Source organism: Macadamia integrifolia, unplaced genomic scaffold (genome assembly GCF_013358625.1).
Source record: "Macadamia integrifolia cultivar HAES 741 unplaced genomic scaffold, SCU_Mint_v3 scaffold693, whole genome shotgun sequence".
NCBI lineage: Eukaryota > Viridiplantae > Streptophyta > Magnoliopsida > Proteales > Proteaceae > Macadamia > Macadamia integrifolia.
The window spans coordinates 183,167-210,717 of record NW_024870516.1 but is presented as its reverse complement, the minus strand read 5'-3'; the positions used below and the strand labels follow the sequence as shown (position 1 = coordinate 210,717).

Sequence of the window (27,551 nt, the reverse complement as noted above, 5' to 3'; positions counted from 1 at the left end):
CCAATTCCCCTTTAAAATAGACCTAATATTTTTAGTTTATGAGCATCATTTGAAGGAAGAAGCTGCCATTAATGGTTCACAAACATACATAGAGTCCCATACACAAACCAAGAGTAGGTGGCGTGAGAGTTACCTGTATAGAGGAGTGGCTGGCCGTTGGCCAAGTAGTACTAGAGTAATAAGTCATTTGTCAGTGAATTTAATACTTTTACAGGCTCACATAAGTGGTGGATTCGTCAACCAACGTTTTCAGCTTGGAGGAAAAGGAGAACGTGGAGAAGAGGCGTGGAAGACCAGAACTGGGTTTTACGAAAAAAATAGAAAGTTTTCATTATCTTCCAATTTATGTTTACCCTTATTATGTCCATCCTCTCGCATTTCAATTATTATAAATAAACCCACTCAACCGAATACTATTAGAGAGTGATTCTATATTGTAATGTTTCTGTGTTTAAAAACTTGATTCTGGGTTTGACAGTTTTTGCATTTTTGTGTTTTTGGAGTGATTCTACATCTTAAATGTTGAATGGTAACGTTGAAAAAAAAAATCATTTTTTTAACCAGAAAGAAACAGAAATCTGTATGGTTCGCACTTAACAGAATTGTTTCTATTAGAAACCAAAATCTAGGTACCTTTCAAGATAATATGAGTACCAAAAATTCTCCTGATGATATAAAGAAAAAAATTATATTTTTGAACATCATCAAAGCTTTCTAGGGACCATAGTTGTCACGGCGCCAAGGCGAACCAAGGCGGTGGAGGGTTGGCTAAGCGCATAGGCGAGAAAGCGCCCGCCTTAAGGCGAACAATGCGACTAAGTGTTATTTTTTATTTTCCCTATTTCCTAACGTTATTTAATAAGCTTTATATACCTTCTATCATAAAAAATCAAGATTAAGCAACATCAAGTCATTAAAAATCAACATTTAACCATATTAAATCATAACAAATTCACATTAAGTCATATTAAGTTATAAAAAATCAACATTCAGAGAAATGCTCTTGCTCTATAATAAGTTTTGACTGGTCAAATGATTTTATTTTTATATGAGACTTTTTGTATTAATTATAACATAAAACCAGTTTTCCAACAAATCTAAGATTACTTAAATTTGATTTGTAATGACAAAGTTATGCTCCAGTCAAACTTATTTTTAAGTGAGCAAATACTGTTAAAATCGCCTGAATGAAAATAATTTTATGGATATCAAAACAAATATTATTTTACCGGACTTTTGGTTTTTAGCAATGTTTTAACATGATAGAAGTTATAAAATTTTCATAATTGAGAAAAACCCCAGTATTTAAAAGTTGAAAATCACCCCTATAACCAAAATCCAATTTTTGCACTTGGATTGGGGGGTTAACTTTTTATCCTTTTGAAATTTGATTTTTAAACAATTTTTATTGGATTCAAATAAGGGGTATTTGCTTATTTATGAATAATATCTTAAGTAAATGAAATCATTTACTTAAATGATATTTGGCATAAATAAGTGTCAAAACACAAGGCGATTGTAAACTAGGCCCCAGGCAAACAGCCAGGACGCCTAGTCGTCGCCTTGACAACTATGCTAAAGACAACTAGCTTCTTCTTGCTACTCTAACAAGCTAAGGCGCTATCACTTGTTCAAGGTGTTCGGACTTCCCAATGATAAGATCCTGTTAATGTATTTGATGGAAGTGAATCTACATTTTCCCAGGATTTGGTATCCGTTGGTTCTTAGGCATTTCTCCTTATCAAAAAGGGGAGAAAAAAAAAAAAAAAAAAACCCAAGTGATCAAAGGTAGACTGCCTTAAACTCCTAGGCTGTGAATTCAAATTCAATCATTTAATTAATAAACAAAAATCAAGCAGTAAACATCAACCTTTTTTTTTTTTTTTTTTTTTGGGGTGGGGGGTTTGGGGGAGTCAGTCTAAAACCTCAAATGGTCACAAAGGGCTTCTCAACATGCATCACTGCCTATAAGCATATAATTCAAAGTTATCAATAATGAATCAGCAAGGCAACATACCCAATTCTAATGAGAAAGCAGTGCACCCCATTGATATCCAACATTTGGAATTCTCCAAAGTAAACCTTGTTCAAATCATCTTTTGTCAATTGCTGAAGAAATGGTGCAAAAAGAGGACCCTACACCAGATTCATACATAAAAATGCTTGATTGAAACATCTTCAAAAGGCTATAAAACTGACCAAAGAAGTAGAAGTGCGAAGATTGACCAATGTAAAACTACAAGTCACTTTATTGAATTTGCGGCAGTCTCTTTTGCACTATTGATAACTTATAAGCTAAGATATAAGTAGATCTCAATTGTACACAAATAGCTCAACAGCCTAGTATTTTTAACTCTTTACCAAAAAAAAAAATATCTTAATAATTTTAACTTATGTTCGTTTCTCTTTTTATAAGTTTTAGTTGCTGATGATGAAATGGTAATAGAAAAAAGGAAATGCAAAAAAGCAGCAAGCCAAGGCTGCCAAGCATAAAAGGAGATGCACCCAGTAGAAGTAGATAAGATGTTGTAACAGTGTTTAATGAGAATCAGCCTCAGAGATCTGAACAGCTTGATTATAATTGAAGAACCCATACCAGCTGGCAAGGAGATTGTCAAATTGAAAATATAAATAAACATCCTTTTATAAGAACAAATTTAAAGGAAAATTCAAAAGATCAACAAAACTACAAGGGAAAAAAGGGAAACCTCATAATTTTAATCCAAATGCGCAGAAACTCACAGAAATCTGACAAGGGCTCATAATGAAACTATACAACACCATTCAAATTAGAAAAAAATGTTCACAAATACCAATAAATAAAGTCAAAATAGGTTATACACTACCTGGAGAGAGAAATAAAGCAATAATACGACATACCTTCGTGCACAGAGGCTGTAACTACTTTTCTTCAAAATCGAACCTCGACCTCGCTGGATAAAAAACGAATATGCAAGATGAGGAAAAAATAAGTTCACAGAGAGTTGCTACCCACCTCTCACCTCGGCAACGGTAGATTGTGAGACAATGAAGTTTCAAATATAGGCTTGAAGCTTCAATGATAATATTCATAGCATTCTTTATCTTTAGGCATTCCAAGATAAAAGAAGATTAATACCGATAAAAAAAGAAGGTTAATAGGGTTTTTTTTTTGTCAAATACCTATTGTTATGTTTTGAGTTCAAATTTACTCATTTATCCCTCCATTTAAGTGAGTCTTTTGATGCTGCGCCTTGTGCTCAAAATCCATTATGAATATGAAAAAGAAGGTTTTCATAGGCAAAAAAAGTGACTCCAAGTTATGAAAAATGTTCAGTTCATTTAAAAAAAAAAAAAAAAAAATTTGAACCGAATATGCTATATAACTTTTCGTCTATTTCTATTCTAAAAAATTAATAAAAAATAAAAAAACATGAGAATCAGTTTTTCAGAACGCTGTACAGAACCTAAGGCTCTGTATTGTAACGTTATGAAATACTGATTCTTGTGTTTTTTTTTTTTTTTTTGAGGAGAAATAGGCAAAAAGTTGTATAGTACGCCTGGTTCAGTTTCTTTTTTTTTTTAAATGAACCGGACACTTTTCATAACTTAGAGTCCTTTTGGCACATGAAAACATTGCTTTGCATTCTTAGAATCGATTATGAGAAAATGCCCAGAATTAAATACTCACTTAAGTGAGGAGCGATAAATGAGTAATTTGAACTCAAAACATAACAATAAGGTATTTGACCATCAAAAACCCTATTACTCTTCTTTTATCTTGGAACGCCCAGAGAAAGAGAATTTCTGCGTATTGTCACCGAAGCTTCAAGCCTATATTTCAAGGTTCATCGTCTCACAATCTACCATCGTTGAGGCGAGAGGTAGGTAGGCAGCCATCTCTCTCTCTCTATCTCTCAACTGATTTTTTTCTCATCTTATAGATTCGTTTTTTTTTTTTTCCAACAAGGTCGATGTACAATTTTGTAAAGAAGTAGTTGTTGCAACCTCTATCCACGAAGGTAAGTCGTCTTCTTGCTTTATTTCTCTCTCTCTCCCAGCAACGTAGAACCTGTTTTGGGCTTCTCACTTACCTGCATCTCACAACAAATAGCATAAGCCATCCTTTATAAACAAATACTCATTAACTTGTTCAATTGATTACAATGGTCCCTCTTAAATAGGCTAGGCACAACACTACAAATTAGAAACAAACTACAAAAGGAAACAAACATAAAATAGAAACTAATGACGTTAGTATGGACTTGTACTCTAAGTAACTAACATAAGACAATAAAGGACAACTCTAGAAGATTAAATATGACTCTAGATACTTGTTAATACAAAAAAGGGGGAGAAAAAAATGGGGACCAAATTACTGTTCACATGTATTGTTCATGTGAACAATAATTTCTAATTTTTTGTTGGCTTAGGGAGAGTTTGGTTGCGTAAATCTGTTGGTGCATGTATCGATTCTGGACACAGTTCCAATGAGGGACTTTTTGTGGAACAATTATCATGGTAGAATAACTACTTGGTTACCCTGAGTCTCTGACTTGGTTCTTCCTGAAAAGCTGTTTGGTTAACCTGAGTCTATTAGTTAGATTCATCTTCAATCTGCCTGAAAAACTGTTTGGTTCCCATGTTTCTATCAGTTGCACAATCTACATTAAACTCGGCGGGAGATGCCTATTCTAGGATTTTACATAGACAATTGCAACAACTATTTTCAAATGCCCGCCAATGCATGGTGGTTTCTACATGGTCATAATAAATGTAGAAGATTGCCTTCAGGAATGGTAAGGGGTGGGGGTGGGAAACCAAGCAATAAAATAACAGTTGAAGAACTTACTTCTAATAAAATTGTGAGCCACATAATCAACTTTAGAGTGTATAGAGCAGAACCAGAAAAATTCAAAGAGATAGTGAGAGATATTTTGAAGATTGAAATGGCATTAGCTAAGGCAAAGGAGATCGTTTCATCCAACCCAACCATGGTCCTTGGGTACTCTTTACTTCTCTAGGTTCAAGTTTAGAATTCACACAACAGTCTTATAATGAATTAAAACCAAAATGTTAAATGTCCTGAAGTTGAAGAGCTGGAATGGAATATGTGACCTCATGGTCGCATGGCAAACCATCAAGCAATTAAGCTACATTTTGCAAATTGAGCAACTGTGGTTTTTTGTTTTCAAATCATTATAAATTTTTTTTTTAAATAGGTAGGGAGGGGAAGTAGATAACATCCAGGAACTCCTAATGAGCGTGGACTTTTTACGCACCACAGCTCACCAACTGTGCTAGGAAGTTGTTAAAAGTTTCATTATAACTGCTAATTTTCAGTTTGTGTAAGTTTGCTCCAAAATTGACAAATTCAAGGGAGTATCCCTAAATTGTGGAAACATGGGACACATAAATGGTCAATCAGGTAGAATCAAATGAACTGGGAATAGAAAAAAGTTTATCTACTAATAAGACCTCAAATCTTATGAACATTACATCAAGGAGATCAAATTATTATGAACCAAATATATTTGTATATAGTCTTTCTTCAAATTTCAAATAGAATGTTTGTCTTCTATATAATACTCGAGCGAAACCCTATCTTTTCATTACATAAAGAAAAGCATGCTAAAGCCTTGAAAGAGATAAAATCTATTGAAATTTTCTATAGCCACATAATGCAACATTAGATCCATGTGGCTCCACCTGAAACAGGATCAAGTGGAATGCTGCTTGCAATTCTCACAATCGAAATAAATGAAAAATAAACAAATTCCACCAGCCATGCACTTTAACAAACTAGCAGAAAGAGGCAAAACCATTTTATTGTCAAGAACTAAAAAAAGTTCCTCATTTGATTATTAAAGCCACACATGTCACTCCCTCATCATACAGACACACCACAAAGAAATTAGGTTTGCAACTAGATGCAGAAAATAGTTCACTACCAACATGCTAGATCTGACCACACATTACACTTCTCTATTTCTTTCTATGAAAAGTCTCGATGGATTCGAACCATCTCATAGGAATTACCCCATGTGCTCTTCCATTTGAGCTAAAGAGTCACCTACCTAAATAAACCATGTTAGCCAAGGTCTATAATAAAATTACACAATTCACACAAAAAATGGAATGATACAAAGAAAATGATAGAAAAAAGTAAACCATAACCAACAACGCCATAGGTTCTACAAGCAAGAAATAGAAATCTAGCATTGAACTGAAATCCCGTTCTCTATCACAGATTAGATCTTCTAAAATCTCTCGACTACATGCACTTGTTATATGTCAAGACAAGGGATAGGATATTCTACTTTCTTGATTCTCTTTCTTTCTTTCTGTGATACATCACTTGCTGTTCACTAAACGATGCAAATCTCCAAAAGCAAAAAATCCTTTTGCGTGTATTAAAAATCTGCAACCCACTTGGTAGTTGAGAGGGTTGGCTTTAGTGTATATATATATATATATATATATATATGGTTAGAATGTTTGGGAGAAAGCTAAGGATTCCATACAAACAGCTTTAAGAGACAGAATCTCTGATAACTGATTGAATTGGAATAAATGGTTGGATCAATCTCATTGGATCCTTCTCTTAATTTCAAATTAGCCACGAATTGGTAGTAAAGTAATTAAGGGAGCTTAAATAATAACAGAAGTGTTTCAGCTACCAAAGGGAGCTTTTAGTGGTACTTTTGCCCTCAAAAATTAAACTGATTCAATATAGCAAATGACAAGGATATAATTGTTAGCTATCATTCTATTAAAGAATAGAACTTCATTCCAAGTCCACATCAACAATATTGCCATTAATTTAATACACTTCCTTTGTTTTCTATTGACATCTAGTACATCCATGATCTCCAATTACATATAAAAATAAAATTTTTTTATGTATTTTTTGTGAATATAATAATTAAAAAAAAAAAATCTTTCATGCCTTAACTCAGAGTTTCTGGGTTTATATTATACAAGCTACAATTACCTTGAGTAAGGCTTGTGAATTGAACTCAAGAAAAAACAAGCCTTATATGAATGCCAACCATGGATTCTCTCTGAAGCAAAATATAAGAAATGTTAGTCTCTAAAATTAGTAAATGGTATTGCTGATCTGCAGGCTATTCTCTTGTGTTTTATCTTACTTGTCAAAAATAATAAATTAAAAAATTACCAACAATTTTTATGGTACTTGTGATACTATTCAATACATGAAGACTTAAAGCTTCTTTATTTAAAAGGGAAAAAAATAGAATCTACAAATAATAATGCACAAATATTTTACATAGACTAGGACAGTTGATACCATGCCACATTCAACTTTCAAGCTCATAAAACCATCAGCAAACATGACCAAGTCAAGCTGAACCAAGCTGAAGGCTCAAAAATCTCACCCCTGTCCTTTGTTGATTTAAGCCTCCACTGGTTGCAATCAGCAGATTACGGTTGGGTTCTGTGATAACTTCCGCTGTTATACCATTGAAAGTAAGCAGTTCACATAAAAGATATAAAGAGAGCAAAACTCCATAACAGTGAAACACTTTACAACATGAATCACAAGGAAGCCCAATTAACAAGCAAAGGTTAAACAAGCTCAATAAATATTGTTTATTCTATTATTGGAAGAATAAAATTAGTATTCTACACAGATCTCATAAAAATGCAAATCAGACTTCCATTAATTTCCAGTAAGAATGATCCCCGGCTGGTCTATTTCAACGAAGTATATACTCATCCAATCTGCAGCAATTGTTGGATTAGGGCATCAGGTTAGAGCAGAAATCCAAAGATTGAAGGGCCTTACCTGCTTTTCTGCGATTAGGGCATCACAGATGGGGATTAATACCCCAACCTTCCGAAAGGGGGGGAGAGGGGAGAGCCACAAAGACTAGAAAGGGAGAGATAATGGAAAGAGTAGGAGAAGGGGGAAAACTGAAGGTGAATGAACAAAATAAAGTGTATAATGTAAGCATCTAGTGAAGGAGGGAGAGAGAGAGAGGTACCAGATCTGGAAAGAGACGATGCTCTCCTTCTTAGAAGTTGCTAAAGACGGTGAGAACGACGACCAATTGCAGAAGGAGAAGTCGTGCTCTGCGGGGGAACGATGACCAGTTGCAGAGGGAAAGGTCGTGCTCTGTGGTTTTCTGCTTCTTGTGGTTTTTAGAAATTGGGGAAATTACGCTCCAAACATATTACACTTAGATTCCCTATAAAGTTTGCAATTACAACCACACCCTATGTTGTTAACTCTGTTAGAAGTTCATGTTAAATGACTCATTTAACCCCTTCCCCTTTCTTTAAAACACACTCTCTTGAGAGCCGATCGAGGGTTAATTTGTTTGAGCCCATCAACTTGGATTTCTTGGAGCCGTTAGAGGGAGAGAGGTGCCTGACTCCAATCGAGGGTTTCCTGAGTCCGATCACCTGAATCGATTGAGGAGAGAGGTGATGATATTGTGAAGGTAAGATCACCTCTTTCCCTCCCCCCTTTTTCACCACTTTTTTCTAAATTTCTTGGCCTGGGATGCAACACGAAATAGAGAGTTCTTAGTTCGAGGGTTTTAGGGTTGTGTTTCTACATAATCAGTCCCAGTAAGGCCTAGCTGATCCATATTGGCCTTGGCCAAATCCAATCTGATATAGAAATAATTCAGATGCTTGATATATTTATCGGTTATATAATTTGATTCTATTGGTTTTATGATGTGATTATAAAAAAAATGCCGTGAAAATTTTGGTTTCTTCGTGAATTCAAGGCAATGGTATGATTGTTCATACATGTTAGTTTATCATCCAAGGTGTAAATTTTCTATTGTTTTGGTGTTTCAACTTTGGAGAACTAAGATTTTCCCAAAAGGCCTACTGGATGGTGCAATGTATACATTTTAGTCAAGCCAAATCCATCCCTAATAACAGATACTATATATATATATATATATATATTCCTATTGTAGAATTTGTTTCAAGAACTACCATATATGGTGGTAAATAATACATCTGAAAAACACCAAAGAGAAAGATAAGTAGCTGAGCTCCTTACTTGAGACTTCTAATTCTTTTTCAATGAGTAATGTTTGTGTGCCTAGAGGACTTATTTGCTTCCAAAGTTGAAGTAGACAAGATCAGTAATGTCTTTCATTGTCTTCTTTCTTTTTTTTTTTCCAGGATTGCCAAAATTGATCTCCTAACTCTTGCTGCAACAAGGGGGCTCCCTGTTACTCAGAGTAAATGTCTACCTCAAGTAATTGTAGCACACTTGGAGGTTTCAAGTACGGATCTATTAAATGTAGGTGTAATCGGAAAGCTGTGATCAGGATATCATAGACCACTGACAACCCAAACAATTTTTTTTTTTATAGCTGTCCAAATTACAATGGATGCAAATACTTCGCATGGTGTGAACCTATGAATATTACAGCTACCAATCCGTTACCCAATCCCACCATTGATATGCAAGAGTTGGAAGAGGATGTGAGGTGGTTGCGAGAGGAGCTGCGTGGGCTCAAAGATGTGTTACATGGGTTGCAGCAAGAAATGCAGAGTGTGAAGATAAGGGTGGATGACACAGTTAACTTTGCTGGATCAATGAAAATATTTTGTAATTTTGTGTTTGTTTTTTTCGTAGGTGTTTTTGTAGCCATATTTATCGGCCAAAAATTGTAAAAGTTGGATGTTATTAAGCAAAGAACTATGTTATGTACTGAATTAGGTTGTGTAATGGAAATTATGACAGCATGTTGCCATGATTTTGGCATAATTTTGGCATGATTTTCATCTCTTAACCTGTATAATCCATAAATATGACCTGTAAATATCACCCCACACATCTATAAAATATTCCAAACATCCATAAATGTTTCACACATCCATAAACATTTCACCAAAAAATCAAACACAGTTCATATACTCCATAATAACATCAAAACCCAAAGTACTGTCTTAAACATCAAATCCATCAACTAATAAAAAGTTTTATTAATAGTATAAACATGAAAATCAGATCTTCTAATCTAATTAAAGTCTTCATTGCACTCTATCTCTTTGTTGTGTTCAACTCCCACCATCAGCTGCCTTGTTCCTTTGTTCCCTTGCTATCCTTTGGCTTCTTTAGCTTGCAATTGTGCATTAACCTTGGCTTGCATGCTCAACTCAGTAGTCATTATAGAAGCTTGTGATCTGGTCATTTTTTGAGAATTGCTTGTATTAGGTTGACTTCCAAACTGCTCAGTTCTCTACATAAACAAGAGTAACTATTAGTCAACTGTAACAAATGGATAAGATCACTAAAATTTTGGAATATTTAAAACTTGAAAATTGAAAACCTGGGATGATTTTGCTTTCTGTTTCACTGGAGGTCCTGTGCATCTCCTTTTGTTGTGACCTTCATGGTTGCATATGCTACACTTGGAAACTCTTGATCTTTCTTTCCGCTGGCCAGGTGGGACTTCATCAGTTTCCTTCTTCCTAAGAGTATGTGGTCTTTGATTGGTGGAGGTTGTACAATACGAATTCTGTGTTATTCACTTATCTCTTGAAGTTCAGGTAATGGATGGATAATACCCTCATAAGCTGCCAAATATGTTTTTATGCTATAGTACTCATGGCAGTAACTTTCCAATCTTTCTCTTTTACTAACAATGCATGTTGTTGCATGCTTACAGGGTAATCTAGAACCTTCCCATTCTCTACAACATGTTTTTTTTTTTTTTAAATCGACCATGTGCCTTCCCTTCAGTATCAATGACATCAAACTCATATATCCCACCAGTTTGGACCATACATCCTCTTGATTGTGTTTAGATCAAATCCAACAATTTCTTTATTATTGGGGTGACACTCCTATTATATGTGCAACCCTCCTTATATCTCTTATCCATTATCTCCATCAACAACTTCCATATCTCATATGCAATCCACTGACTGAAGCATTCAACCATGTTGTTGGTGACATGGTCGCTCTTGCACCCAAAGTCAAATGCATGCCTATACCACATCTCAGCTTTAACATCGTTCAACCAATCATATGCATCCTTGTTAATTGATTTTATATCTGACATTGCCTTTTCAAACAAGAATGCAGTAGAAGCCCTAACTGCTGAACAAAAATACTTTCTAAGTAGCACACTTGGAAACTTGCTTCTGAAATTTTAGCACATATGTCTAATGCAGCATCATCTATGGTGACAGCCTGGAAATATTTCATTGATGGCTTGGTGCAGTCTCTACACATTAGCAAATTAAAAATACTAAGTACACAAAAAAAGTAGGTGTGTGTCCTATAGTTAAAGGTATATATGCATATAGAGTAGAAGGTAACCCACCTTTTGTCTGTCCAATATAAATGTGATGGCAAATTTCTCCTCCGCAATGTGAAGACAACTATATAACTGTGACAAAAAAAAAACCCAACTTTCCTTGCATTCAACATCCACAATGTCATATGCTATTGGGAACAACCCTTTGTTGCCATCAACAGAGACTGCAGCTAGTAGTACCCCTCCACACATCCCTTCAGGTGGCAATCATCAAGACCTATGAATGGTCTACAGCCTTTCACAAAACCATCAATGCATGCCTTGAAACTAATGAACAATCTTTTGAAGATAGGAGGGTCTAACATTTACACTATCTGATGGAATTGCAGCTTGAATAGACTTCCAGGGTTTCTTTGTAACAACATTACTCCATAATTAGGTAGCTTTGTGAATGACTTATAATGGTTACCTTCATTGAAGTCAAATGCATGCTTCTTGGCCCTGTACATTGTCATATAAGGGATTTTAATTTAAAAAATTTCCTTAAACTATGAACTGATTGCATCTGGATCCATATCTAGGTATGCCTTTAATTCTGAAGCAAGGTGTCAGGAAATCCAAGTAGAAGCAATATCCTTATTTTAATTTCTCCTCGCACAAGAATGTTCATTGCATATAGAATTGATCTGTGATGAGCACATTTATGTGTGAAATATAGGGTAGTAAAACATGCATTTTACATATTTAGAATGGAGCTACCATGGGTTTTACTCTCTTTTTGCAGGTTTTATATTTTCGAGGCCTTAAAGACTATCGGGCACTATATCTTCAATTTTACACATAAAGAGGTCCTATTTTTTTCCATGGTTGCGAAGAGGATGAAATTATGAGTAAGATAGACGTGTTCAATTAAAACTACACATTCGTTTGGTCACCCGTACAAATGATTATTCTTTTCGAGCTAGAAAAAGAATAATGGATTAGAACTAAACCGAGATGCAGAACCAGTCCATTTGCAGTTGTCCCAGATGTACAAGAAATATTCTAAATGCCAACAAGGATCGATGGACCACATCCTTAAGTGATTGAAGATTCGTTTTTGGTAACAACAACTACCTAGTATAGTTGGTGAGCTATGGTGTGCAAAATTTCCTTGCTCACCAAGAGGTCTCAAGTTCGAATCTCATGGGTTTTTTTTTTTAGAGAATTTTGTTGAAGATTTCCTGCTTTTCACTCACTTAAAGCACAAAGGGTATAGAGGGGATTTTCACATCAAATTAGAAGCAAGAAAAATCATGGAAGGGTTCTTGCGCAAGAAGAGAAGAAAAAAAAATGAAAGAAAAAAAAAAAAAGGGAAAAATAAAGATTGTCCAAATCTTCTCTCTCCTCCACATCATCATCAAAAGATTTTCCAAATCACACAAAGCAAGAAGAAAAATCGTCCCCTGGAGGGAGAAAAAGAAGAGAAATAAATTAGAAAAAAAAGGGAAAGAAAATAAGCAAACAAATTATAGGAAATTTTTCAAAGTTTATTTATCTCTTCTCTCTCCTCCACCTTAACACTTTTGGTCTCAAAATATCTCACAACCAATTGTGGGTTTCTCCCTTTTAGGAAAGAGAAATTTGTTACCCTACCTCCCCATTCTCTATAAATACAACTCATGTAAGGGGAGGGGAGACAATTAATTCTTCTTATAGTTTTCTTTAGTTGCTCTCTCTTTCTCTTGCTCTCTCTTTAGTTTTAGTTTTTCTTTATCTTTTCTTTAATCACTTTTGTAATAATTTTTTTTATTTCAATTAATGCAAGTACTCTTTTATTTTTATTCAGCCCTTTTATGTTTATGATTTATGCAATTGAGTTATAATTTTTTTAAGTTATAGTTCTAGGCTTAGATCTAGGTGACAAGACCACAAGCCGTGGAGCAATTTTTTTTTCAAGATTTGTTTTCTCTAGTACTAGAAATTTCAGATTTGGTTTATTTCAGATATGGTTTTTAATACTGGTAGTATCTCAAATCGATCAAGTTTTCAGTTGAGGGTTAAAGTTCAAGTAAGTAGGCTCCTTCAGTAGTCTTCTCTCCCCCCTCTCATTCCCTCTTCTGACTACCCTTTCTTTCTTAATTTAAGATTTTAATTTCAGTTGTTACATTATTGCTATCCCTTTCCCCCAAGGTTCATGGCTAATGTATGTGTTGGCCTTGCCCCTCCTAGCCATAGAACCATCATTTTATTATTTTTATTTTAATTGCCTCACTTTCCCTAAAGCCAAGTAGAGTAACCCTTGCAAGAGTGACTCTCTGGTCAAGTAGGGAAGCTCATATTATGATGCATCCCTCAGGCTAAGTAGAGAAACCTACTTGTGAGTCTCTCTCTAGCTTTATCCCCTTTATTTTACTTTATTTTTATTTCAGCATTTTTTTTCTTTATTATTTTTTTTTTAATTGCGTGGGTTGTTTATTTTCAGTTATTTATTTATTTAATTTTAATTGTGTGGCTTGCGTATTTAAATTCTTAGATGACCAATGGTTAGGATATTATTTTAGATACATATGTTTAGGACGGTAATTAGAATTAGATCACAACCATTAATTGGTTCACTTTCACATTATTAAAAGAAATAAAAAAATAAAGTGGCTGCTCTCCCTGTGTTCGACCCGTAGCTACATTGATCCGTACGCTTGCGGTTATATTTTAAATCTCAAACAAGTTTTTGGCGTCGTTGCTGGGGAGACAGTTCCATATTATTTTTCACTTTCTTTTGGTAAATCGGAGTGTTTTGTTTGCTTCGTTTTGTTTTTCCTTTTCTTTTATTGATTTTCTGAGAAGAACAACTTGCAATAATAGTTGTATCGGTGGAGGTCGCCATGCCTCACAGTATGATAAAGACAGGTTTCGCCCTGTAGCAGTACCTCAGGAATTGACCTGAGCAACCCCGGATCCCTGCCGGTAAGCTCCCAAAAATCCAAAAAATAATAATAATAAAAATCAAAAAATCATTAAAATAATTTTTTTTGCTATCCTTTCTTTTGTGCTTGTTTTACTTTAGTTATGGGTAGTTTTCTATTGCATGAGTGTTAAGTGGGTACATAATACTAAGAATAGGTTAGAAAGAAGAGATTCAACAAGTAGTGACCCTATACGTTTGCTCTCTTTAAAACCCTTCAATATGGGAGACCAACAACAAAACCTTTCACCTAAATCTTTGAAAGATAGGTTCTACCCTGCTAGAACAACCCAACCTTCATACATAGTTCTACTACAAGCCCAGGACAATAATTTTGAACTCAAATCTCAATACATCACTATGTTGCCCCACTTCCATGGTTGACCTTTGAGGATGCATACCTATTTCTAAGGGAATTTGAAGAGGTATGTGTTCTAATTAAGATCCAACAGCTTTCTGATGATGCTGTTAAGCTTAGGTTTATCACTTTTGCATTGAAAGACCAAGCTAAGAAGTGGTTGTATGGGTTACCCATAAATTCCATAACCTCATGGGAACAGTTCATAGTTGTCTTCCTTAAGAATTTTTTTCCAACTCACAAGATCAATAAGCTTAGAAGTGATATCCTTCAGTTTAGGCAAAAAACTAGTGAGTCGGAGAGATTCAAGGATCTACTCCAAGAATGCCCTCACCATGGCCTAGACCTATGGCATTTATGTCAAATAATTTATGAGGGTATTGATTAACCAACTAAACAAATGATAGAGTCATGTGCCCTAAGGGATTTACATCCTTTACAGATGAAGGAAAGGCATAGGAATTCTTACTTGACTTAGCTGACAAAACCCGTGAGTGGGAATCAACCCAAGAGAGTGAAAGAACCATAAGAAGGAAAAGGATATTTTGTAGATGGGATAATAGCCAGTCCCCTGGACATCTCCTAGAAGAATGCCCCAACACCTCTGGGGGCACTTCTAATGATAGTATTAATGCCTTATAGCAAAATAATCCATATAGTAATACCTACAATCTAGGATGGAGAAATCACCCAAATTTCTCTTGGAATCAGGGCAACCAAGCATGGCCTTCCAATTTCCATAATCAAGGTCAACCTGGACTCCAAAGGCCTCCCTTTGCACAACAATCTTTTTCTCAAAATACTTTTCCTAGGTCAAATTTAGGACCTCAGGCTAGTTTTCCTAGGGCCCCTCTCCTATCATCTTATCAGCAACCCCCTGGGTTTACCAACACTGGAGAGGCAAGTAGAATAAGTGACTTGGAAAAAAATATGGCCCTCCTCATGACAAGCCATCAAAATCTTACGAGAGAACTCACTCAAGTTGTCTCAATTATGCGTGAGAGGGAGAAAGGAACTTTACCCAGTCAACTAGAGCCTAACCTTAGGCATCATCAGCCTGTTAGTTCACAAACATCAACTAATGCACCACTGAATATAGTATAAGGTCAGACCCAACAAGGGCCCTCTAACCAGTGTAATGTTGTTTATGCCCTTAGGAGTGGTAGAGTACTAACAGAACGTTCCTAAATCTTCCTCATCTATTACTCATGTTAACTCTCCTTCAGTTGAGGACACAAGTGTGCCTCTTGTTTCAGGTTCGTCTGATGAACCTAAAGATTTTTCTAAAACTAAAGATGATTTGGTTGAGGAAACCAAAAATGATTCTTTTAAAAAAGGGAAAATCCCTAACAGTCCTTATGTTCATCCTATCCCATTTCCTAATCGCTTAGTACACAAAAAGAAGACTGCTTCCATGGATAAAATTTTAGAAGTCTTTAAAAAGGTGGAAGTGAACATCCCTATTTTGGATGCCATATCTTAGATCCTCGCCTATGTAAAGGTACTGAAAGATTTGTGTACTCATAAACTTATCACTAGTGTGCCCAAAAAGGCATTCTTGGTAGGTAACATTAGTTCCATAATGACTCAGCATATAGCAGCCAAGTATAAGGATCCAGGGAGCCCTACCATATCTTGTGTCATAGGCAACACCTACATTGAGCATGGCTTACTTGACCTTGGCGCAAGTGTAAATATTTTACCTTACCATGTGTACAAGCAACTTGGATTGAGAGAATTGAAAACCACTAGAACTACTCTTCAGTTGGCAGATAGGTCTGTTAAGATTCCTAAAGGAATGGTTGAGGATGTCTTACTAAAGGTGGGGGAATTTATTTTCCCTGTTAATTTCATTGTGTTAGATACCAAGCCCTTCTCAACTAAGGATGAGATCCCAATAATTTTAGGAAGACCATTATTGACTACCAGTAATGCATTAATCAACTGCCAGAATGGTTTCCTAAGATTATCTTTTGGTAACCAAACTGTTGAGTTTAACATGTTTAGGATAGGCAAGCAATCACATATGGAAGAAGAGATTAATAAGATTGAGGATTTTTTAAATTTTTTTGATGATTTAATTACCAACTTTGATATTAATTTTGATTCAGAATTCCAAGAGTGTATGGATGAGTTGGATGATGATAGTGAAAATTTCTTTTCTAAAGTCTTGAGTCTTCACACATTTGTGGAGCCCTTAGGACCCCTTTCCAATTCCATTCCCAAACCTTCCATAGTTGAGCCCCCTAAGCTAGATCTTAAGGAGTTGCCATCTAATTTGAGGTATGCTTTCCTAGGGCCTGACCAGACTCTTCCTGTAATAATTTCTTCAAATTTGACTTCTAGCCAGGAAGAGGACTTACTTAAAGTGTTAAAAGATAATAAGGAAGCCCTAGGTTAGACCATGGCTGATATCAAGGTTATAAGCCTTTCTATTATGCAACATCATATACATCTTATGGAGGATTCCAAACCATCCACGGAACCCCAAAGAAGAGCTAACCCAGTGATGATGGAAGCTATTAAGAAAGAGATCCTAAAGTGCTTGGATCATAGAATAATTTATCCTATTTCTGACAGCCAAAGGGTAAGCCCAGTTCACGTAATGCCTAAGAAGTTTAGTGTGACTGTAGTTCCCAATGGCAATAATGAACTAATTCCAATCCATGTCCAATCTGGGTGGAGAGTGTGCATAGACTACAGGAAACTTAATGTGGTAACCTGAAAGGACCACTTCCCATTACCATTCATTGACCAGATGTTAGAGAGGTTAGCTGGACATGAATACTATTGTTTTTTTTTATGGATATTCCGGCTTAACCAGATCCCAATTGCTTTAGAGGACCAACATAAGACCACTTTTATATGCCCATATAGAACATTTGCTTATAGGCGTATGCCCTTTGGGCTTTGCAATGCCCCTGCTACGTTCCAACAATGCATAATGAACATATTTTCTGACATGGTCAAAAAATTCTTAGAAGTATTTATGGATGACTTTTCAATTCATGGAAATTCCTATTCTGAATGTCTTCATCATCTTTCTCTAGTTTTGAAACGGTGCATATCTAAGAATTTGATTTTGAATTGGGAGAAATGCCATTTCATGGTTAAATCTGATATTGTTTTAGGTAATGTAATATCCAAGAAGGGACTTAAGGTAGATAGAGCCAAAGTGGATTTAATTGATAATTTACCACCTTCTCAATTTGTTAAGGACATCTGGTCTTTTCTAGGGCATGCAGGCTTCTACAGAAGGTTTATTAAGAACTTTAGTCAGTTAGCCCGACCTCGCACTTCACTACTTGCCAAAGATCAAACTTTTGAGTTTTCTAAAGAGTGCCTAGAATCCTTCAGACAATTTAAGAAGGAGTTGACCAATGCACCCATTATTCAATCACCTGTTTGGACTGAACCTTTTGAACTGATGTGTGATGCTTCGGATTTTGCCATAGGAGCAGTTTTGGGTCAAAGGATTAATAAGTTGTCCACTGTCATTTATTATGCTAGTAGGACCTTAAATGATGCACAACTCAATTATACAACCACTGAAAAAGAATTTTTAATGGTTGTGTTTGCATTAGAAAAGTTTCGGTCTTACTTAGTTGGTTCACATGTGGTGGTGTATACTGATCATTCTGCTCTCAGATACTTAGTTCAGAAGAAGGATGCCAAAGCCTGTCTCATTAGGTGGGTTTTACTTTTGTAAGAGTTTGATTTAAAAATTAGGGATAAAAAAGGAGTTGAAAACCTAGTTGCAGCCCATTAATCCCGGCTTCCCAATTTCTTAATTGTTGATTCTCCAGTCAACGAGAACTTTCCAGATGAACAGTTATTTACAGTGTCCAGTGAACCATGGTTTGCTGACATTGTCAATTTCTTAGTTTCAAGTGTGACTCCGGATCACTGGTCCACCCAAGATAAGTATAGGTTTCATTCTCAAGTTAAGCACTTTTTCTGGGATGATCCTTATTTGTTTAAGATATGTCTGGATCAGATTATCCGACGATGTGTTCCTGATCATGAGCAACATTCTATTCTCTCTTTTTGTCATGATCATGCATGTGGTGGATACTTTGGACCTAAGAAGACTGCCGCAAAAGTTATCTAATGTGGATTTTTTTGGCCCACTCTTTTTAGAGATGCTTTTGATTTTTGCAAGGCTTGTCCTGCGTGCCAGTCTTTTGGTCCTATCAATAAGAGGAACATGATACCCCTCAACTCTATTTTGGTAGTTGAGATCTTTGATGTATGGGGCATCGATTTTATGGGACCATTCCCTAATTCCTTTGGGAATTTGTACATACTTTTGGCTATTAATTATATTTCTAAATGGATAGAGGTCATACCTTGTAAAACTAATGATCACAATGTAGTGATCTAGTTTCTAAAAGAGAACATTTTTTCTCACTTTGGTGCACCACGTGCAATAATTAGTGATAAGGGTACTCATTTTTGTAATTGGCCTTTTGAGGCCCTAATGAAAAAGTATGGGATCACCCATAAGTTATCTACCCCTTGTCACCCCCAAACTAATGGCCAAGTAGAAGTGTCTAATAGGCAGATCAAACAAATCTTGGAGAAAACTATTAATCCCAACCGTAAGGATTGGTCCTTTAGGCTCATTGATGCCTTGTGGGCCCATCAGACTGCATTCAAGACCGATCTTGGTCAGTCTCCCTACCGTTTGGTGTATGGGAAAGCTTGTCACTTATCAGTTGAGTTGGAGCATAAGGCCTTTTGGGCCATCAAGAAGCTCAACTTTGATTTGTCTAATGCGGGAATTTATCGTAGGCTCCAACTATCTGAGTTGGAGGAACTTAGGAATGAAGCCTATGAAAGTTCTAGGATTTACAAGGAAAAGACTAAAGCTTTCCATGATAAGCACATTCTACGTAAATCTTTTGCAATTGGTGATAAGGTCTTATTGTATAACTCTCGATTGTAACTTTTCCCTGGTAAGCTTAGATCTTGATGGGATGACTCATTTATTGTCCATAATGTATATCCCCATGGGGCTGTGGAGATTTTGAATCTAGGAACAGGGGTAATTTCAAAGGTTAATGGTCAGCGTTTGAAACCATTCCTCGAGTTTCCTAATACTGGTAGTGAAGAGGTAATGGATCTCCATGAACCTCTTTACACTGATGATTAACTTTTAATCAGGTATGACCCCCTTGCATTGTCTTCATTTTTAATTCTTTCCATGCATTGAGAACACTGCATGACTTAAGTGTGGAGGAGGGAAACCAGTTTCTACTTTTTCCACTTTGTTTTATTTGTTTTTCTTTTTGTTTTTTTTGAGCTTGATAAAGGATGAAGTCCTACTTTGGTTTTTGGCTACTGATCATACCATTCGGTTGCTTCATTAATGTGCAAAATAAAAGTTTTGACTAAGGTACCCATTTTGAACCTATAAAAAACCTGTTGAGAAGAAAGAAACAAGCCTGCGTCTTGAGATGGGACTTTCTTTTAAAAAATAAGAGACCCCTGTTTTATGGTGTTGGACCATACGTAAGTCTGTGGGTTCCTTGTACTTTTGATTTGGAGTTGAGACATTCTTTTTAATTTGGCATGAGTTGATAAATGCACAATTTTAAATGAAATGTGAAATGTGGTATAAAGAAGAATAAGAGTTGATTTCCTTGGAACTAGACAGGGCGTTACGCCTCAGGAAACGTGGTGTCTTGATCGAAATTTCTTGGGAGGAAACTTCTGAAGGAACTCTAGTATCACTGTCTTTGTGGGCATATACAAAAAGCGAAGCTAAATAGTAACTTGGGTGTCTGGTGTTTGCTCCACCATGTCATTCAAGCCAAAAGTAGTGGAGTAGAATAGAGTTTATTAAGCGAAAAAAAAGAAGAAAAAGAAAGTGCAAATGTCATTAATGCTTGGCAATATGTTTTGGTAAAAAACACTCCAGCACCTTAGTCATTGGTTCTCTATTTCTTCACAAGTGATTTTGCCTTAAGATAAGGATGTTTTGGAAGAGACGAGGTGAGTTCCAAATTACGAAATATGCTAGTGCCTGGAATTGATCAAAGGGTAATAAAAGTTCAAGTGTGGGGGTCCCTTATAAGAAAAATTATCTTTGCTCTGGATCGGTATGAGCCTTACCTTTAGTCAAGATTGGGATTTATTTATTCTAAATTTTGGGTGTATATTCACTGCAAACACCCACGAAATAGAACTCGTCCACTAGGGTAACTTAGGGGTTTAAAGGCTTGTTGCACGTGCTAAATGCAACCGTGATTCCTACGAAAGTAAGTTAAGATTTTTCTTTCATTTCTTTATTTATTTATCTTGCTCGAGAACGAGCAAAAGTCAAGTACGGGGGAATTTGATGAGCATAATAATGTATGAAATCTTAGGGATATAAGTGTACATTTTGCCCCACTTTAGATAGTACTACTTTTTTTTTTTCTTGTTTTTTTAGTTTCCAAGTCTATAAGAGAAAGTGCTTAAAGTGAATCAAGAACCAGTCCAAAGGTGAGACCCACTCATTGGTACCACATCCTCTCTCCTATAAAATCTTAAAGATTATTTTCTCTCCTTACCACCTCACAAGATCTTGAAGATGCTATGCAGAGATTCCTTTCTGATTTAATCAAGATTGCAAGATATTGGTGAATATTGTAAGGAAGGAATAGAATTTATTAATTTTGGAAACATATTCTCTCTTTCCTCACACAATATCTCAGAGAATGAGGATTTTTACCAAGATTTAATTTAATTTAATTTCTTTTCTTAAAGAAGACTTGTAGAAGGAAGGCGGCTAGAAAAAAACCCTATAAAAGCCCCTTCCTCCCCCCTCATATTTTATTATTCCTCTTAGTTTATTTTCTAGTTTATGCTTAGTTTTCTTCTCTCTCTCCCTCTCTCACTCTTTAGCTTTAGTTCTTCTCTAATTTTGCTCTAATCACTTTTGTAATAGTTTTTTATGTCAATTAATGCAAGCACTCTTTTATTCTTATTTAACCTTTTATGTTTATGATTTATGAAATTGAGTTGTTATTTTTAAAGTTATAGTTCTAGGCTTAGATCTAGGTGATAAGATCATGAGCCGTGGAGCATCTTTTTTTTTTTCAAGATTTGTTTTCTCTAGTACTAGAAATTTCAGATTTGGTTTATTCCAGATCTAATTTTTAGTACTGGTAGTATCTCAAATCACCCAAACTTTCAAGTTCAAGCATTGATTCAAGTAAGTAGACTCCTTCAGTAGTCTTCTCTCCCCCCTCTCATCCCCTCTTCTAACTACCCTTTCTTTCTTAATTTAGAAATTTAATTTCAATCATTACATTATTGCTATCCCTTTCCCCCAAGGTTCATGGCTAGTGTATATGTTGGCTTTGCCCCTCCTAGCCATAAAACCATCAATTTATTGCTTTTATTTTAATTGTCTCCCTTTCTTTAAAGCCAAATAGAGTAACCCTTGTAAGAGTGACTCTCTGGTCAAGTAGGGAAACTCATATTATGATGCATCCCTTGGGCTAAGTAGAGAAACCTACTTGTGAGTCTCTCTCTAGCTTTCTTCCCTTTCTTTTACTTTATTTTTATTTCAGCATTTTTTTACCTTTATTATTTTTTTTTAAATTGCGTGGGTTGGTTATTTTAAGTTATTTATTTATTTAATTTTAATTGCGTGGCTTGCGTCTTTAAATTCTTAGATGACGAATGGTTAGGACGTTATTTTAGATACATATGTTTAGGATGGTAATTAGAATTAGATTACAATCATTAATTGTTTCACTTTCGCATTATTAAAAGAAATAAAAAAATAAAGTAGTTGCTCTCCCTGTGTTCGACCCGTAGCTACATTGATCTGTACGCTTGCGGTTACATTTTAAATCCCAACATGTTTCGACATGGTTCCTTTGTGGGTCACCAACTTGGGGTAATCATATACCCACTAGGATTGGGAACCCTAGCTAGCTAATTCTCTATAAATAAATGGGTTTTGGCCACAAAGCCAATTAGGGTTTTGACCTAGTCTCTAAAGCTCTCTCTCTCTGTCCTATTCTCTTCTGTCTCTCTCAATTGAGAGTGTGTGTCTCCAAGGATCTCTATTACAATCATTGGATTTGGAGGGTGGAATATTTCCTAGCTATTACCTAGTGAGATCGCCACAACCTTTCGTTCGTCGTTGTTCATGCGGATCCAAGCGTGGTGCAAGTCGATCCATTCCGCTGCGATGAAGGCTATACTGAGGTAATCCCTGACACCTATTTACTTTCTGTTTTAACAAAACCTTTTTTTTTTTTTTTTTTTATGAAAAGTAGGGGTAAAATTGATCGATCCAAACTGATATCTGGGAACAATATCATAACAGAGCTTGTTCGGGAGCATGTGTCACACCCCACTCCTTAGGATACCAGAGATATAACTAGGATGCTTATTGTCATCTTATTCGATCTGCCAGGATCTCAAATGCAGTATCTTACACTCACAATGTACAATCATAAATCACTAAAATTAGGGCAATGGAAAATAATAAAGATATATAAATAATGATTCTTGTTGGTGAAACTAGATGTGATAATATATTACATAACCAAGTTTAGTTCTTCTATTCAGTAAACAAGACATATAATGTAATATCATAAAACGTAATCATCTTAAAATATAAATAGGATAATGGATAGCGCATACTCAATCACGGTACACTGTAGGTATAATCATCACAAGCACAACCCACATCATGCTCCTTCGTGTTTGGATTCCACCAGTCTCCACCATACTTGGCCATGGAAGAGGAAGTATCATTGTTAGTCGGTACAACCGTACTTGCATCACCATATAAAAAGAAACACGAGTGTGGCGTGAGCTTCACTAAGCTCAGTGAGGGGATTGGGAAAATGAAAGTAGTCATAAATAGTCCATGATGTTGTGTGTGAGTTCATTTGTTATTAAACATAAAACTGAGTCATGGGGTAATAGTGCTACTGCAACATAATAGGCAATATCCTTAGTCCCGAAATAGACCATCGATCATCTGGTGATAAAACCCTAGTTGTAAAAGGGAGTCTGCTTGTTCTAGAATGCTCCGTCAATCACTTGGAAAATCCCGATAGCCTCATCCTAGTGCCACAACCCCGAGATCATCTAATGGTCAGCCCGGCTCAGTCCACCTTCAGCTAAACTCACATCGTATCGTGGAAGTGTATTTTAGAAAATCTCATCTAACCTACCACTATGGGTTATCCAAACACATAACCCCATGTTTGCAAGGATCAGTTGTCCTAACATCATGATATATACATGTCCTCACATAATTATTGATATACATATAGTTCAATATGGTGAATACGGCACTTGAATCATCCATCGGCCACACCACAACCTATTTCTAATGCATATACAATCCAACTAAATGCATTAGTATGGCAATACATAAACAATTCAATTATAACATTTAAAACGTGTGAACACATGCATTATACAGCAATTCATATGATTGAAACACTCTATAAAAGAAATAAGACCAACCCACTCACGTCATCAGATGACTTAGTGAATTCAACTCGAAATCAACACCCAGGTACACCCCGATAGGCCTCACTGAGTAATTTGTCTATAATCTATAATCATGTGCATCAGTGTATTAACAAAGGTACTAAAGACCCCCAAAATATTCACCAAAAGTTTCTTCAAACTGTTCTAGGCAAAACTCAGTTTGGACCCACCGGTAGATGCTACTGTTAGTTCAATGATCAACCAGTTGGGATCTACCAGTTGTTTATTCAGCACTTGAAACCCAGGTTCACTTTTACAATCCACCGGTAGATTAGGTTTGACAAGTAGATGCTACTAGTAGATTAGGTTTGACCCGTAGATCCAATCAATGGATTAGACAACGGACAAAATCACTCAGTAGACTGTCCACTAGTAGATCCTACCGGTAGGTTAGTGATCTACCGGTTGTGATTGACCGGTGGTAGTCCAAGAACCGTGTTTTACTTCAGACTTTGACCACCACAACATTAGGTCCATTTCGGACAAGTAAGGATTATAAAGGGTTACTTCACCTTCCATTTGATCTAAGTAGACCTAATTTCTGCTAGTAAAATGGGAGATATTATCGAATCTCCAATTGAAACCCTAAAACCTAGGTTTTCACAAGTACCATACCACCACCTTTGGAAACCAAGTTTCATTGGTTGAACACTACTCTCAAGGGAGCACACCAACAATTACCATTATGCCCAACACTGGTTTTCAACCGAAGTCCAGCCAAGACCCTAACCCTAGGTCACTTTAGACCATAGAAATAAGGAGGGAGAAGATGAATATAGACAATCTACCATGGGTTGTGTGTGTGTGGACAACAAACTTGTGAAAGTCCCAAGCTTTTCTCCCTTCTTTCTTCTTCATCTCCCTTCTTTCCTCTTCATCATCTTCTTACTCTCCTTTCTTTCCTCTCTTGACAAGAGAAATAATGAGCCTTAAGGGCTTATTTCTATTTATAGGCAATGTGTGAGGATCGTCCAGTGTTTGCTAGGCCTCCTCCCCCTCCTTTCCTTTGCTTTGCAAAAGGAGAGGTGTTTTGGTCCAATAGTCTCTATTGAACAAGAGTAGCCATCTAGATTAGGGTTTAGTACCCATTACTAATTGGAAGTGAAAATAGAAATGACTCCATCCAAGCTGTCTAACCATGGGTTAGGGTTTGTTTCAAGTTGCGGTTTGAGGAAGGGATTAGGCATCTCGATCCACTCGGTAAAAACCAGACTTCAACCCTAGGTCTATACATATTATTGTATGGAATACAATGTCTAAGTTTTCAACACACACAAGTATTACCATCACATATGTATTGAAAGGATTAACATGGCTAAAAATGTAAAAGGGAGGTGCAAATCCATATACATGTATCCAGTTGCTTTGCGCGGTTAGTATACTGAATGTAAAGCAAACATGTTGACGCAATGGAAAATAATGATGAAGCATAGTATAAACAGAATTGATAATGGGTTCGGGAGTCATGGAATCATCACATATGCATGGACAAGGTCAGAAGATTATTGAATGTAAAAAAAAAAAAAGTGAATGTAACAACGCAAATATGCGTTAAAGTGGTAAACAGGGAACTAAATACAAGAAAACCATTGTAGAAATTGAATATTTAACAAAAAATCCGATAAAATCAGGTTAGATAGAAGACATAAAATTGAACAATTTTGAAAGAGAATTTTTATGAAAAAGCATGGGAAAATGCATTTAAAAGGCCTATAATGTGAGATTCCATTGAAGGGAAACCTCACAGTTTGCACTGGCCAACAAGGAAGTAAATCCCAACTTACTAACGTTAGTTGATGGCAACATGCATTTGAATTTCTTGTTGATATGGGAAAAATAAAAGGGGTAAAGAACGCTATGTGGTCGCATGCCCCTACACCCAAACTTGGGGTGGTAAAAAGATCATTGATTAAGCAATATTTTATACATCTATTGCCGTTTTAATTGAGTATTTTGATTCTGGATTGTCGATAAAAGTAACTACATAGTGTGAATTTCTCACATTTGCAGGCCCCCAGGGTCATGTGCATAAAAGATGCTAAACGGGAGGATTAGATGCAATCTAGACACCAATTTACCCATGGATCGACTCACAAATGATCTAGAGTAATATGGGAAGAAGTTCCACTAAAGCAGTCAAGTGTAAAGAAGGAATTTCACCTCAAATTAGAAGTTTGACCAAGAGGTTGAGCAACAAAGAAGAATTGGACAAAGGAGGACTTGTTCAACCTTGAGAAGAGAAGTGTAGGTCATGACACTTCTCAGATCATGCCCTACACTTTGAGGTAGGTCATGCCCTACATTTTGAAAGTTGAGGAGTTCTCTATAACATATTAGATACTTGGCTCGTTGCATTCGTAATTTAAAATGATGCACATTTAATTCTCAAGTCAGATCAGTCCAAGGTTAGGATGGAGAGATATAGTTGAAAAGTTGTTTCTAGCTAAGTTGGTTAAGTTGAAATTTAGGATTTAAATAAATAAATTCTCTCTCCTAACTCCTCCCTCTTTCTTCTCTTGCTTCTCTCTCTCTCTCTCTCTCTCTCTCTCTTGATTTGTTTATAACTCTTCATCTTTTTTCTCTTTCACGTTGTTCGAATTTTAAAAGTTACTACAAGAGTATGAATCAATGTAGCTAACGGGTCAAAACAAGGAGAGCAGCCACTTTATTTTAGGATTCTTTTAATAATGCGAGAGTGTATCGATAAATTACGGTGATCTACTTCTGACTACCGTCCTAAAACATATGCATCTAAAAGCGTCCTAACTAACACATCTAGGAATTTAAATACTTCAAACCACTCAAATAAAAAGTAAATAACTGAAAGTAAATGTAATACCCCGCTTCTTAAACCCGGTCTGATTTCGCGGTTGAACCGGTTTAACCATGCAGGAACCGAGCCAGAGGAAATTAGAGCGGGTTCCTTATGGGCTATGATGGCTCGGGTGACCTTAAACACCGGCTGGCTCGACAAGTCCGATCCAGTGCCAGAAGAGACGGGAGTGCCCAAGCCGTGTACATGCACCTACCATAAGGCTATGTACGGATAAAGCAGGTATTGTAGCCGTATTTTAAGGTATATACGTATGCTACATCGTATGCCGGGGGTGGGGTTCGCGACGAGCCCCGAACCCGGTCAAAATCCCAAGTTTGGCCCTCAGGTGGGTAGGACAGGTGGGTACACCCACCCACTTGAGTGACCCATCCATGTGTACTATTCACTTACTTAGGAATTATATATATAGCTTTATGTTTTCTTTTCTTTCCATTTATGTCAGCCATACGTTGGTGAGAATAGTAAAGAGGAGAGAGAAAAGAAAGGGAAGAAGAAGGGAAGAGAAGAAGAGGAAGAAAAGAGGGATTTCAGCGGCGCCGAAGCTCGATCTTCCCATTCCGACGCCGGGAGAGTGATCTTCAACTCTAGATCTACAGTTAGAGGTAAGCAGAGTTGGGTTTTGTGAACATTCACCATACCCAAGCTTTAAACCCTTGATTC

General features: G+C 36.2%; 1 protein-coding gene, 1 long non-coding RNA gene and 1 pseudogene across 15 annotated transcripts in view; 1 reads left to right on the top strand and 2 right to left on the bottom strand.

The window, feature by feature from the left end:
* The window catches only part of LOC122069748, a 34,620-nt gene extending 26,454 nt beyond the window's left edge, over positions 1-8,166 (bottom strand). For 3 of the 14 annotated variants that reach the window (XM_042633825.1, XM_042633819.1, XM_042633833.1), the window contains exons 1-3: positions 7,989-8,166; positions 7,380-7,453; positions 2,018-2,136 (exon numbers count right to left, since the gene is read on the bottom strand). The gene's annotated coding sequence lies outside the window, so the exon portion shown is untranslated. Of the gene's footprint in view, positions 1-2,017; positions 2,137-2,880; positions 2,934-3,987; positions 4,074-6,973; positions 7,044-7,379; positions 7,454-7,789 lie in introns of all 14 variants that reach the window. The other 11 variants (XM_042633826.1, XM_042633820.1, XM_042633821.1 and 8 more) reach the window with 10 other exon arrangements.
* A 152-nt stretch (positions 8,167-8,318) lies between these two features.
* Positions 8,319-9,750, top strand: LOC122069741. Its single transcript, XR_006137527.1, has 2 exons — positions 8,319-8,447; positions 9,151-9,750. It is a non-coding gene; the product is annotated as an uncharacterized LOC122069741 (long non-coding RNA).
* Positions 9,751-14,792: 5,042 nt separating this feature from the next.
* Positions 14,793-14,884, bottom strand: LOC122069757 (annotated as a pseudogene).
* Between the last annotated feature and the right edge of the window lie 12,667 nt (positions 14,885-27,551).